The sequence below is a fragment of the Mastigoproctus giganteus genome, chromosome 6 (genome assembly GCF_048544385.1).
Source record: "Mastigoproctus giganteus isolate SK-2022 chromosome 6, ASM4854438v1, whole genome shotgun sequence".
Classification (NCBI taxonomy): Eukaryota; Metazoa; Arthropoda; class Arachnida; order Uropygi; family Thelyphonidae; genus Mastigoproctus; species Mastigoproctus giganteus.
Window position 1 is genome coordinate 35854575 of NC_143580.1, and position 15806 is coordinate 35870380.

Genomic DNA, 15806 nt, shown 5'->3' on the forward strand with positions numbered 1-15806 from the left:
GATATTCTCTGCGGGTTGTCATATAAGAAACATTTTTAAAGTGAAATTTTAAGAAACATTTTCCAAATTCGCAAAATATTCTTATATATCTACTTTGTAACTAAACTTTCTATTTTAAAATTTCGAAAAGTTTTTATTATATGTAATACTTTTACTAAAAAATGCAATAATATTAAAACAGCTTTAAATTATTAGTATGACTGTAATATAAATAAAAAATATAAAATCGTTTAATCACTGACAGCTGTTACTTTCGGAGACTACAGCGCCTTTATTCAAATTCTTATTTTCAAGCTTATGGGGTTGTTTACTAAATGCAACACCCACAATAAAATAAAAAAGTTTTCAACAATATTTTTGAAATTTTGTTGAAAATTTTTTTTGAACAAAAGTTGTTGAAAAAAACCGAACAAAATTTCAAACATTTTGTTGCATAAAATTAACTTTTTTTTTAACAAAAAAGTTTTATAAAATTTTGTTGCTTTTTTTCCAACAATAATCAAATTTGAAACGAAATTTGAAAATTTCCAAATTTCAAATAGTGTCAAGCACAATTAGAAAATTTTCAAATTTGAAAAAATTTCTTTTTGTTTCAAATTTGTTGTTTATTTGTTTTTCAAATGTTTGTTTGTTTTCAAATGTTTCTTTCAAATTTGAAACAGTATTGTTGTTTGTTTCAAATTTAAAACAAACAATATTTTTCAAATTTTGTTTTCTAAAATTAAACAAAATTTTGTTGAAATTTTTTATCAACAAAACTTTATTTTGAGCGGTTTTGTTCTTCAAGAACAAGATCATCCTCTGATTTAATGACGTATTGCTCTCGTTTAAACCTCTCAACAAAAATTTTTGTTGAGGTTTAAACGAATTTTTTTTTCTTTTACGGAAAACCAGATTTCAACTGCTCAGTTATTATTATTTTTTTTTATTGTTTGTTTCCAGAAATTTTATTTATTTAAATTTTGATTGCCAGATTTTTCAATTCGGGCAATATATTACAAAATGGAACTGTATTTACAACACAGTATGTATATACAACTTACATTGTAATAACAGAACATAAAGGAGCAATTGGAAGTAACAGTTTCAAAACAGTTTACTTCTATCATTCATTGTATTAATTTAAAAATAAATAATTAAAATAATATCATACTAGAAAGAACAGTAAAATAAAAATGGTACGTAATCAAAGACAGTTGCATAATAATGCAATGAAAATGTCAGATTAGCTAGATAGGGATTCCAAGTAATGGGAATTTGAGTCATTTTGCAATTTTGGTTTAAAATTGAGGAGCGACTTGTTTTGAACGAGATTTGTCTATTATGAATATTGGAAGTGTGCAAGAGGTCTTCAAGACCATTTCAAGTTGATGTTTTTAAGAGCTGCAGTCAATCAGTGGAGCCAGAGATCTATTCAAATCGTTGAAGTCCAGTGTAGTCCGTGGATGTTTTGAATGCAATAAATGAAATGGGCGCAGCAGTTCATACAGGCGGTGATAAAATAGCTCAATTGCAAATTACAGCAGATAAATCTCAGAAAATAATATTGCAGAACTTCCAAATACTAACATTCCGGGATTGGTAGAACACACATTTTGTAAATAGTAAACACATCCGAAAGTGTGCTACTGCAACAGGATCTAGAAAATTTGAAGAAGATGGGTTGAGAAGTGGCAACTGAAGTTTAACATTGGCAAATGCAAAGTACTGCATATGGGTAGAAGTAACCCCAGAGGAACATACCGACTGTGTGGTACTACACTTAAGGTGGTAGAAAATGAAAAAGACCTGGGAGTAATTGTGCAATCAGATATGAAGTTTTCTGAACAATGCAGACAGGCTGCCAGAGCAGGTCATGGGGTTTTGTCAATGATATACAGGAATTTTGCTAGAAGGGAAAAAGAGGTGTTGTCCCTCTGTATAAGGTAATGGTCAGGCCACGCCTTGAGTACTGCGTACAGGTCTGGAGACCTCATTTCAGGAAGGATGTAGATTTGCTTGAGCGTGTACGGAGAAGGGCAGCAAGATTGGTGAAGGGATCCTCTTACCAAGAGAGGCTTAAGTTCTGCAAATTGCAGCGGTTGGAGACTAGACACCTGCGAGGTGATCTGATTTAGGTGTATAAAGCCTTGAATGGGTTGAGCACGCTGAATTCTGATGGGATTCTTCCACTTGTTGAGATTACGAACCTAAGGGGGCATAAATTCGAATTGAGGAAATACAGTTGTAGAACAGATGTGCGGAAATTTGCCTTTAGCCAGCGGGTGGTTAATTGCTGGAACAAACTTTCATCTGTCGTTGTGGAAGTTGATAGGTTAAATAAATTTAAGGAGGAACTGGACAAACATTTAGAGGGAATGGTTGTGTGAATTTTTTTTTGGCTGTTATGTTACATAAGCTCATACGCTTGCTTTCTTGCATCACATGCCACGATTACTATTACTATTACTATTACATGGGCAACTCTGCTGAAGTCCCAAATTGCACGTTTAAGTAAGCCTAATCTACGAGCAGCAATTTTAAAGAGCAACTGAGAACACCATAAGCAGCATGATTAAGAAAAATGGCAACCAAATTTGTAATTTCAAAGTTTCGATTAGTAGAATTAGTGCCCAAATGAGGATCACATTTATTACGAGATTGCTTATGACGGTCGTAATAAGTAATAATAAAGCATTTTTATAATTTCGAATTAAGAACAGTTTGGAGGTTACTCAATTAAACACATGTTCACTGGACAACTCAATTGAGATTCATGCAATCCGTCAAGATAGATTTGATGCATAATAAGAATACTAAGAATTAACTGAGTAGATGAAATATTCTTCTGGCTTTATAATCCAGGGTGGGTCTCAGCCTTTTCAACGATGTGGCACCAATAAGCCCTTCCGCAAGTCAAACTTCTCCAACTTCTTATTTTCATGATCTTTAGGTCCTATTTTACGTCATCCATTCATCTCTTTCGCCGTCATCCTCTCGCTCTCCTCCCGGAAGGTTTTCATTTTATTATACTCCTAGTCGTTCTTCTGTCACCCATTCTCATAACATTTCCCAACCAGGCAAGTCTCTCTCTTCAAAAATCTGACGATCCGCACTCTGAATAAGATGATCATGGTTCATTCTGATCCTCCAGGATCCATGAACGCCTTGTGCGGGCCCAAAAACTTTTCATAAATTTCTACACTCGAACTCTCTCTCGACAACTGCTCATCTTTATTCTTTGATGTCCAAACTTCACAACCGTATGTCACCACTGGTCTAATGAGGCTTTTGTATATTCTTAATTTTAAATGTCTGTTCAATACTCTACACTTCATTAGTTGAAATCTTTCTTTCCGAAAAAAAAAAAATAAATAAATAAATTTAAAAAAAAAAAAAAAAACAAGACAGAAGAACAAGATAACCCCACTGAACTAATATCATTAATTATTGACCTATTTAATTCTACCTTTAGTCCTCTCAACAAAAAAAAAAAAAAAAAAAAAAAGAACATTTACAGTTGCAGGCATTTTGCTTCCCCACGGGAAAAAAATGGTTAAGGGAGCGCTTGACGGACAACCATGTTAAAAAAGGTTTAATTTTTTCAGGAAGGGTGGGGTGTTGCACCCAGTGAAATCCGAACAGAAATCACGCTAAACAAAATTTAGCGTCGAGGTTTACCATCTGTAATATGCCAAGTATTGTTTTGTATTCTTATTTATATGACAATCATTTTATTTGACTAAAGGTGGTATAGTTTCGTAAATAAAAGTTAATAATTTACAATAATTCTTAAAATTACTTTAAAGAATTTTGTTATATGTGGACGTGCGTTTTTGTAAGGGGCGACTCCTAGATCGAGAGTTCAACTGCGCCTCGTATCTCTGTGAAGAACAGCACCATTGTACGAGAAACAGAAATATGAGTAGTGTAGGTTTGTGTGTATAATGTGTGTGTGTTCTGGCCGCTTGGCTTCCCAGAAGCATCAGTAACCAGGACAGATGGTTCTTGGTGTCTGTCCACACCACGGGGAGGTGGGCCAGTCCCAATGGAGCTCGTACTGTCTCAAATCGAGACTCTGACCCACCTGATGTCCAAAAGGTAGGCCAGATTCTTCTGGGAGCCCACTTCAGAGAAGGTTTAGTGTTTAATAGTGCATTGGCAACTAAGGCCATAAATCCTCCAGAGAAGGAAGAAAAAATAAAATAAAAAAAAATGACGTGGTGCGAAGAAAAAAAAAAAAGACTGAACCATCATGCAATTCGTGTACACATGTAAGTGAAAGAAAAGAGAATCCGCTATGCAGTTTGTGTACACACGTTAAAAAAAAAAAAAAAAAAAATATATATATATATATATATATATATATATATATATATATATAAACGAGAAATGCTACACGGTCTAGAACGCGGGAAGAAAAGAAAAAAAGTTAAATTTAGTTCTGCTTTCTGCATTCTCGACCCTCGTGATGGCAGGTAGAGTTCAGTAACGTGGTCTTCTGCACGCAAAAACATCCATTGCATAATTTGCAGTGCTGTGAACTTGTCAGGGTTTTCGAGTAACCGCTCGAGATTGTCTTCTGTAAGCTGTGTGCGATTCAACAGATTTCTCAATGCACAAATTGCAGTGAAAGGGGAGGTGGCTCCAGTCTTCTCTGGCTCCACAGAAGAAGGGTTCAGTGGGATGCAGCCCAAGTTGGAATAGCTTCGCATTCATGGATCCATGTCCAGTCAACAAGTAGGATGTTTCCAATGTTGGAGGGAACCACTTCTGCACAGCCTTGGACGCAGGGTAAGTAACATCGGGTATAACGTTTTTTATAACAGCTCCGAGAGGGGTGGTTTCCCACCGGGTCTGCCGTATGTTTACGACCTCATTAAGATAGCGGGATATCTCAACTTTGGGGTCCGCTGCAAGATCTCTTTCAATGTCTAAGATCTTGGTACGCATACTTTTCTTTATTCTGAAATTTAGCCCTCTAAATACAACTTGTAGATCCAGCGGGAGTGTTCCGGAGATGACTTGTATGGCAGGGATTCATACGGTCCAGCAGACTCTACAGGTAACAAGCAGCATTGATCGTTGAACAGATCCCAATTTGTCATGCATTTTAACCAAACCAGCTGAGACAGGACGGTGCCCTGGGGCGGGACAGTATCGAAGTCCCATCAAAATCAACAAAGATTGAAGCTCGAATTTCACCTGAGTTTTCCACGTGCAACACAAGATCAAAGAGAGCCTCTTAGTATGAGCGTCCGGGGTGAAACCGTATTGGCAGGGGGAGAAAGATCCTGCATCAGAAATAGTGTAATGACTCGAGTAGCCATAAGGCGCTCAAGGACTTTACCCAGATTTGCTAGTATATAAGGTATAAGGTATGTTCGTGTCAGACGGCGCCTGGGATTTCTCCCATCTCCGCGTGTGTTCGCTGTATCGAGGACAGTACACTGTCAAGCCAGAGACTTGAAAGTGTGTGGGCCCTGTCTGTGCAGTGTGATCTGTTGTGCCCATTGTTTGTCCGGCTTATTGGCCGCCAGGCCCCTAGTGGGGCCTGACGTTGCCCATACGTAGCCATGTGGAGGCTAGCTGGGTGTCCAGAATCATGACAAGTTTCTCCAGTAGGTCCTGCCACCTGAGGCGCCTCCGTAGCCAGGTGAGAAGGAGCAGCAATGCGTAGCACACGCTTTCTGATTAGACCGGGGTTCGAGCCCGTCACCACCAAATACGGAGGAAGCGGAAAGGTCAGGAAAATGACCACCGCATATCCCGGAGCAATAGGGCCTTAGTTGCTAATGCTCCTAAAAACCAAAACAACAACAACAACCTGCCACCTAGTTTCCTGGGATTTCAGTGGCTAGGACTTAAAAAAATATAAAAAAATAAGAAATAAAAAAATAATAATAAAAAAAAAATAAATAAATAAAAAAAAAATAATAATAAAAAAGAAATATATATATATAAGCGTTTGACGTTAATTCTTAATAAGATTGCTGTTAGCAAATCGCTGGTTGGGGTTGAATGCTAGAGAGATGTGTTAAAAGGCCTAATAGCTCGGGCAGAATTTTTTTGTTATTAAATTTAGACGTGTGGGCTATACGTTAGATGAAAGATAAAAGTGGGAGGGAGCGGAGGCTGAAGACTAGGGGGTAGAAGTAGAAGTAAGGGGTCGATAGAGGAGATTACCCCTGCTAGGCAGTATGGCATGCCCATGCCACACCAGAGAGGAGTTTGGATGGTGGGTGGGGGAGACGAAGAAGCGTTATCTCCCCCTGCCATGGATAAGGTATACAGGTAGAGTGGGGAAAGAGACTGAAGACTGTGGGGGGTGAAAGCCAGAAGCATGGGGCCGATAGAGAAGGCGACCCCAGGTGGTCAGTGAGGCAGGCCCATGCCTCACCAGGCAAAGAGATGGGTCGGCAGGGGAGGGAGGAAACCGAGCATGTCTAATCTCCCTCCTTTTTTTTTTTTTTTTTTTATGAAAACCCCAAACACGAAAGGTATCAAAACCTATAGTACATAGTACCGTGCAAGGGTTGAAGGAGAAGTATTGGGGGGGGGGATGCCGGAAACTTTGCTCTAGAGACTAAACATGGGTTTCACTACTTCAAGCCTCCAATAAGCAAAGTGGTGGTATTTTAAAAAAATTATTATTTTAGGGTTGCCCGTAATTAAAAACATTAACCCGTATTTGTGTCTGTAAATTGCGTATGTTCTATGGTTGATTTGCCTGTTTTGCTGGACGAAAAAACCCCAGTTACTGGGGAGAAAAACCTTGCTATCTACGCCTGAGACCAACTAACTCAGCCACGGAGTGAAAAAGTCCACTAAAGTTCCTCGCGTCGTCGACGGGATTCGAACCAGGGCCACTCCACCCGGTGTGGGGAGGACAGTGACGATACCACTGTGCTACGCACGCAGACAAAGTGGTGGTATTTCACCAGTTGATGAAAGTCATCTACCACCTCCTGCCGGGGATGGGGAATTAAAGATGAATAGGGTTAGGGTACCCCATTCAGCTCGCCATATAGCATTTGGCAGCGGAGCTGCTAGTGGTCCTAGTCCGTTCCTAGGAGCGATCGGACCGAAGCCTGATCGTTCATGGGGTGGTTCCCGTCCGTTCTGCAGTCTTTACCGTCAAAAGGTCAGGGTTTGCTTGTCGGCGTTTGTGGGATCTTTCTTGTGACATTTCCCATCCATGTGGTGTTTGCGTCAATGTTGTTTATAGAGTCATTTCTCATTTATTCGACTTTAGGTCCACTTCAGGGTTTAGTGCCTTGATTATCGGAGGCCATTGGGTTCCAGGCGTCTTCTGCGGGACGATTTCCTTCGAGGTTTGTTCATTTCCTTATTGTGTCAGTGGTTGGTTGCGGTTCGCTGCAATAGGAGCTCTCCGTCTTGTCAACAGGGCCAGTGCATAGCTGGAGAAAGCCTGATATTTTTCCCTGGTGTCCAAGGTGTGGTGCTCCTGGCCGTATGGTAGATACTGTATTTTGGTGATGAATGCACTGCGGAGGTCGTCATAAAGCTGTCAATCATGTACGAGGTGCTGCCAGCTCTCCAGCCCCCCCCGCAGGTGCAGGTGGGATCTTCCTGTATTCCGAGTAGGGATAGCTTTGCATTCAGAGCTCCATGTCCTGTCAGTAGGTATGTGACTTTTAGGCCCGGAGAAAACTAGGGTGGGAAGTTCGGAAAAACTTCTAAGTTTCTGCCCAATGTTGGGCAGAAACTTTCTGGTGATTTCGCCTTTTTGCGAGGTGGCCCATCTATCCTGCCACACCTGCGGCAGGTGAGCATGCAGCTTTTTATTTTCCATAGTCTTGCTATTGATAATGTGGGTGGTGAATCCCAAACATGTCTGTGGGATACCCTTGTCCAGGTGGTGCGTGAGGCCCCGTCAAATGATCTCTAAGTCCAGTGGAAGGACACCAGCAAGGACTTGCAGGGCATCCGTTCTCACTGTGCTGCAAGCTCGAGTAATGGTCAGAAGGATTGATCGGTGAATCGAGTCAATGATTCGTTTATTTACAAAGATTTGCTAGTAAGTGTAAGTGTAAGTGTTTTCAGTGTCTAACGGCACCAGGGGTTTCCCCCATCTCCGCATTGCTTTTATTGTGGGTGTACCAGTTCACTGGGAAGGCCAGAGATTTAAAAGTGTATGGATTATGGAAGTGTGGTGTTTTGTACCGTTGTTCCTCTGGCCATTTAGCCGCTGGACCTCTTCTGAGGCCCAACGTTTCCCCAGGGGTTTCCCCCACTTACGCCCGGTGGAAGCAGACCAGGTACCCGATAGTCTTTAGTTCACTCTGGCAGGTCCTGCCACCTAATTTCCTGAGATTTCAGTGGCTAGGACCTTAAAAAAAAAAAAAATATTTACACATATATGTATAGATATATGTGTTATATCTCTCGATTGCATAGGGTGATGTCGCTTGAATAAAGAAAGACCGAAATATGGGCGTAAGTTAATTTGGATTCATTTAATTTACGTGCGGGGGGTATTTGCTTGTGTAAAGACAGAGGGGGGAGACTGAAGACTGGGGGGGGTTAAAGGAGGAAGGATAAGGCCAATAGAGTAGGAGGCCTCAAGTTGGTGTCAGTAGGGCATGCTCATGCCCTGCCAGAAGGAAGAATGGGGGTGGCGTGGAGGAGAGGAAACAGTATGACCGGCTCCTCCCCCCTGCCGGGGTGGGGTAGAAAGGGCCAGACAAGGGAGCCGGCACAGGTCGCCAATATGGCGTGTGTGCAGCCTGGCTGAAGAGTGGCTAGGTCAGGAGGTTCAGAACAGCATCACAACATTGGCCCCACCAGGAGGTACATCCAGGGACCTGGTCTCTACCGACTTGTTCACAGATCGGTTGAATGCGGGCGTTGGTCATGGGATCAAGGTCTCATCCAGTTTGGTCGTGGTCATGATCATAGTCCTTCTATTTCCATTTTGGGTGGTCATTCTTGGTATGTGGTCACTTTCACTGTTTGTTCTGTTATCTGGGCGCCGATGCAGTGTTGTCACTCCTGCATATGGTGATTGTCACATTCTAGGACTTGCTAGTAATGCAATCGGCCGAAAGGAATGAATTTTTAAAAGTATTCAAAGTATTTTATTATTTTCTGCGGGCTCCAGGGTTTCCCCTATCCGCCACTGAAGAGTAACTGTAGAATATTTACAATTTGTGGTTTTACAAAACATCTTGATCCACCAACTTCACAGGAATTATTACAAACAATAAGTCTCTTGCCTGAGACCAATGTAGTATAGCCGCACATTTGACCATAATGTGCGGCTAACTGACTGATTACAACAAATTGTAATCAGTTATTACAATTTGTTGAAGGCACTAATTTTTACATTAATCTTCACAACTTATACAACTATACAGATAGTTAGAACAGTGCGGTAAGATATATGTCAGAACTCATTGTAACCAGTTCGGTTACAATGAGGTCTAACATATATCTTACAAATTATACAGTTTAAGATTTACAATTTATGCACCTTATTAGAGGTCGAAGTCCCAGGACACCGCCACCCAAAAGTAAATCTGGCACATCGACTTATATATTCTAAACGCTAATATAGCCTTCTGGCAATAAACACAAATAAATTTCCTCATCAGAGGTCCTGTAACCATTCGATTAATATCAAGGCAATATATACAGTGGTAGTACCTTGTTACCAGAGGCGGATTTAACGGCGGGCGCACCGGGCGCGCGCCCTGGACCCCGACTTCTGAAGGGCCCACGCAAAACCAACAAATTAGTTGAACATATTAGTTCAACTAATAGTTAAACTAATGTGTTCAATTATTAGTTCAAAACTTTGTGATTATTATTATGCTATTATTAATTATATTATACATATATTATATTCAAATTTTATTGGAAATAAAACATTAATAGCACATACTATTTTTTACTTATTTAAAAAAATAAGTAACATGTATTTTTATTTTCCCTGTCTCTCTCTTTTTTTTTAAGGGGCCCAATATTTTCTTCTGCGCCCGGGGCCTCAACCGACCTTAATCCGCTCCTGCTTGTTACATAATTATTCTCAGTCGGCAAGTCCTTTCCTTTTGCAGAAAGCATTGTCTGCAAAGTTAGCCAGTGCCTCATAATTTTCTTTACATTCTAAATACTTGGTGAAGTTATTTACATCATAAACTTCGGTCAAGGCCTGAAGTTCAAATCGAATGTCTACATAATATCGACATTCTAAGATTATATGTTGGACTGTCTCCTCTGAGCCACATTTACAAAAAGGAAACGCAGCCAAACCCAGAGTAAATAACTTTGAGTTTTGGCTGCCATGCCCGAATAGAAGGAAAGTTAGGTGAAGACCCGGGTTAAACCAGGGCCAATGTTTTTTGTCAAATTCGGCAACTTGAGGTATAAAAAGGGTAGTAATTCTTTCAGTGTTGGCATTACTCCATTCGTTTTGCCATTCCTGGAGAAACTGGTTTCTTAATATAGTGTTGTCTTCTTTCACTGGCACGTCCAGGTTAACAGAAAACTGGTTGAACTGTGCTGCAATACCCTTCCTTCTACAATACTGAAAGTAATTGTACAGCACTTCGTATTTAATTGGTAGTTTGCCGTTGATTACCTGTAGTGCCGACGTTGCAATTGTGCGACAAGCTCTTGAAGTTGCAATCAGGAAGAAGCGCTGGCCTTAAATCAAGATTTTTTCCACTGTGACTCTGCGTATACTGGGGCCCCAGCACCCGCAGCATAACAGACAATAGGAATAAATATGCATTTGTAGTACAGCTTGAGAGTGAAGGGTTTCAGACCCCAAGAACCTTTGGTAATTCTGATTATTTTGCCTGTCAAAGTCTTGATTTTGCTTAGTACATATTTAGCATGGGTAAGGAATTGAAGTTTGTTATCTAACATAATTCCTAGGTATTTGTACGAGTTAACTAATTTTATTGATTGTTGTTTAATCTTAATACTTGGAGGTCCATTTGGGTCTAATTTTCCTGTGAGAAGAAGTTGTTTTGTTTTGGGAACAGAAATAGTTAATTTATGTGTACTACACCACTCATCTAGGTCTGATAGGACTTCGTTAGCACGGATTTCAAGTTGTAGTCTGGAGTTTCCAGAAACAAGGATAATTAAATCGTCTGCGTATGCGATCTTAGTGCAATTACGTTCGGTAGACAGCCACTCATCAAGGACCATGTTCCAGTATACTGGTCCGAGAACTGATCCCTGAGGCCAACCGCGAGTCACAGGTTTCGTAACAGAGCAGGATCCACTGCAGACAACAAGTGAGCGATTCTGGAAATAATCCGTGATGAGACGATAAATGGGCACGGAGACCCCCAGCCTCTTGGAACCTCTCGAGGACACTTTGCCACCAAACAGTGCCAAAGTGCCCTTTGAAGTCCACAAGGAGGCCGAGGACATACTTTTCATTGGAGGCTGAAAGGTTATTAATAACTAGTTTAATGGCATCCACTGTAGACATCCCAGCAGTGAAGCCAAACTGATATCTGCAGTTTAGGTTTCTTTCTTTAGAGTGCTTTTGGAATCTCGCTTCAATCAGCTTCTCTAGTACTTTTCCGAAGACAGGAAGTAGAGCAATTGGGCGGTATGAATTTGCCTGATTTGCTGTTTTGTTGGGATTCTTAATGAGTAATTTAAGATTTGCTTTTTTCCAAGGAGAGGGGAAGGATCCATATTGTAGGCAGGCATTAAAGAGGTTCATCATCAGTTGGGGACAGGTGCTCCAGATTCTTTTAACTATAGTTACTTCTAGTAGGTCCAGTCCAAGGCATTTGCCATCACACAAAGTCGCAACAGCAAGCCTACCTCGTGTCTGTTAAAATCATCTTCGTGGCTTTGGCCTACGTAGGAAAGATGTTCTAAACGAATGCCTGTTTGTACCGGACTTTCTGGTACAGTTTCATCCTGCCTAACCAATTCATCCAAAATTGTTTCCATAGTCTCGGCCCATGTCAGAGTTTCGGAGTTATCAGGTCTAAGTACAGAGGAGAATATTTCTCCCGGATGAATTTTGTCTAGAGTCAGCTTGTAGATCAAGCCCCAGGGCTCCTGGTCCATAGTTTGTTTAACTAAGCGTTCCCAAGCGGAGCGTTTTTCTTTGTAAATATGGTTGAAATATGTCCTTCTCGCGTTTTTGTATATTTCATTCAATCGGTTTATCTCGTCTTCAGGTCTACAATCTCTCCTAGCTCTCTGAACATCTCGTCTTGCGCTCTTTGTATGATTCCTTAGAATAGAAAGGTTCTGGGACCACCAAGGAACCGAATTTTGTCTTCTCTGTTTCTTCTTAATCGTCTCGTCGGATATTTCTGTGATGATTGCCATCAATTCTTTTAGATGTTGGTCCAAAGTAAGATCTGTCAGATTTGTCCGTTTTTCATCCGTAAATTTTTCCGTAAGTAGTTTCTCAAAAGGATTCCGATTGATTTGTCGAGTTATGTATCTGGGTAAGTCATGAGTGCCTCTCAAAGCTGCTGCGTTTTCATTAGATATTATGTCAAAGGTTATTACATTGTGGTCGCTTACCGACCAAGAGGAGTGAACAGTCCAGTTTTCTAAGCATCTCCCGAATGTTGCATTCGACAGAGTGACATCTATGTAAGACTGACCAGAAGGGGATGAGTAAGCGAGTAAGTCCTGTCTGGCAAATTGTAACCATGTCATAGAATCCCATTAATGGGATTCTATGATGTGGATACAAAGGAACTGGATGCAAAAAATAATTTTGATATCATATACCTGGGGTTCAGGAAAGCCTTTGATACTGTTGCACCTGAAAGACTGCTATACAAATTGGAGAAGAATGGTAATAAGGGTAAGTTGCTACAATGCATAAAAGGATGGTTGAGTGGGAGAAGATAGAGAGTGGTAATCAATGAACGTTGCTCTTCGTGGAATAATGTTATTTTTGGGTTCCCCCAGGTTCGGGGCTGGGACCACTGTTGTTTTTTATATTTATCAATGATATTGATGAAGGTATATCAGGCTTAATATCGAAGTTTGCAGATGATACAAAGGTTGGCAAGGTTGCCAATGACAGTAATGGCAGTGTGCTACTGCAACACTGCCATTACTGCCACTGTGCTACTGCAACAGGATCGAGAAAATTTGATCAGAGGTGCTGAGAAATGACAATTGAGGTGTAACATTGACAAGTGCAAAGTACTGCATATAGGTAGAAGTAATCCCAGCGAAAAGTACCAACTGTGTGCTACTACACCTTGGGTGGTAGAAAACGAAAATAGATCCTGGGAGTAATTGTGCAGTCAGATATGAAGTTTTCTGAGCAATGCAGACAGGATGACAGGGCCGGTCATGGGGTATTGTCAATGATATACAGGAATTTTGCTAGTAGGGAAAAGGAGGTGATTATCCCTTTGTATAAGGCAATGGTCAGGCCACGCCTTGAGTACTGCATACAGGTCTAGAGGCCTCATTTTAGGAAGGATACTGAGTTGCTTGAAAGTGTACAGGGAAGGGCAAAAAGAATGGCGAGGGGAACGAAGGGGTTCTCTTAGCAAGAAAGGCTTAATTTCTGAAAATTGCAGCAGCTTGAGATTAGGCACCTGTGAGGTGACCTGATTGAGGTTTATAAGGCCTTGAATGGGTTGAGCGTGCTGAATTCTGATGGGATTATTCCGCTTGTTTAGATTACGAACATGAGAGGGAATAAATTCAAATGAGGAAAGACATTTTGTAGAATAGGTGTGCGGAAATTTGTCTCTAGCCGGCGGGTGCTTAATTGCTGGAATAAACTTCCATCTGTTGTCGTTGTGGAAATTGAAACCTTAAATAAATTTAAGGAGGAACTGGACAAACTTTTAGGGATATCGGATGTGTGAAATTTTTTTTTTTTTTTTTTTGGCTGATGCTACATAAACTCATACGCTTGCTTTATTGCATGACATGACTCCATTATTACTACTACTATAATTGGATGAGTTTCTTTTCTTTGGTAACCCTATATGAAATATATCGCTTTGCTTGTTCTGGATGAAGAAACCAAATTTCTTGTGCAAAACTGCAACAACAAATCTCTCCTTAGACTGTCTAAGTCGGTCTCGGTGTGAAAATGCCTATTAAAATTCCTACTCTTGAGAATCAATTCCATGGCATTTGCACATGGTGTAGAAATAGAGACCGTAACCACTATGCACGAGAGTATAAAGGTTATGAAACTTTCCGAAATTTATTATCTTTGTTATGCGTGCCACTAGGTGGGGTAATGTGGTGCTATGTAACGAAAGTTGAAAAATTCTTTGGTGTTAGTAACTCGCGTGCATTAGTGTTGTGTTATATGCTTTAGTTATTGTGAAGTGATTTTTATTTAGATAAAATATTAAAAATAAACTTTATTAGTGTGACTTTTCATACGTAAGTAGCCAGAGAATTTTGTGATGCGCGATTCAACAATTTTTAAAAGAAAGAGTTATAAGTTAAAATGTCCCCGCCATTTCATCATTTAGGCTAAGTTTCTTTACAGTACCTCTTTCGCTTCTTACAGTACCTCTGTGTCGAATAGTTTTCAAAATTGATTCATTTAGAGATCTCACGTGCTTTTGAAGTATTAGATTGTATGCTTGGATTGACTGTATGCTTCTTGGATTGACCTGTATGCTTTTACAGAAGCTTAAAAACTGGTCCATTAATTCAGTTTGTAAGCTGAAAAAAAAAAAAAAAGAAAAAAAGTATAATATGCATTTGCGTATGAATATACACAAATACTCCGGTTGCTCGGATGGCATCTTATGTTCTGCAAAAATCGTGAAAAATATTCCAAAACAAAAATTATATACACTTAACACCAAAAAAACTTTTATAAATTCTTTTATAAGATGGCCATCTTCTTGTGACGTTATTCCAAAATGATACACACTTTCTGCATTTTTATGGTATTTTTAAGTACTAAACATAATTTACACCAGTTTTTTAAACATATAGTTTAGTTGTGGCAAATGATGCAAAAAAAAGCAACATCACCCAAAAAAAAAATAAATAAAATGTTACCCACATCACCAGCCCCCCCCCAGTAATGTCTAGTTCTTCCTTAAATTTATTCATTGTCTACTTTCCAAACACCAAATGAAAGGCTGTTCCAACAATCAACCACTCACTGGCTGAAAGCAGATTTCTGCACAGACTTTTAGGTGGGAGCCTAAAAGTTTGGAATTTTGTTTCATTTCAATTAATTTTGAAAATTTTTATTAAAATTGGATCAACTTGTTTATCAATTTTTATTACATATAAAAATCAAAAAACTGAAATAACATTTAAATAATTAAATTTCTAGAATATTTGAGAATATTCCTGAAAGATGTAGAAGATTCCTAATGTGGCAGAAAGTTTTAGATGATTCTAGAAAGTGGGAGTATTGTTTCAATATTATAGAAGATTCCAGATTGTTTTGCAATTATATAAATTGAGGAGTAGGTGCTGTAACTTATAAAATTGAGCACCCATCTCTTAGAAAGTGTTTAATGTAAGTTTTGTATGTTTCATGATAAACGTGGCAAGAAATAAGTAAGAGTGTTGAAAAAAAGAAGTGCTATTATAACTCTGTGTATAGAAAGTTATTCCATGAGCAGTATTGGCAAAAAACTAGGTGTTTGCTTTAAAGGAGTACAAACTACCATTCAACAGTTCAAGGTGACTGGCAGTTTAATGGATAAACCACAATCAGGACGACTGCATGTAACAGCAGAAGCACAAGTTAAAACCATAACACTGATTTCTAAATGCAATCAATGACATACTTCAAATGCAATCTGAGCTGAGTTCAGTAGGAACAGAAACTCTAGTGTATACATCCACTGTAAAAC

The 15806-nt window shown here is 39.6% G+C and overlaps 1 protein-coding gene across 3 annotated transcripts in view; it reads left to right on the forward strand.

The window, feature by feature from the left end:
- Positions 1-14216: 14216 nt before the first annotated feature.
- icln (chloride nucleotide-sensitive channel icln) overlaps positions 14217-15806 on the forward strand; it is a 133051-nt gene continuing 131461 nt past the window's right edge. The window contains exon 1 of one of the 3 annotated variants that reach the window (XM_090375068.1): positions 14217-14361. The gene's annotated coding sequence lies outside the window, so the exon portion shown is untranslated. The remainder of the gene's footprint in view (positions 14362-15806) is intronic. The other 2 variants (XR_016547049.1, XM_090375069.1) reach the window with 2 other exon arrangements.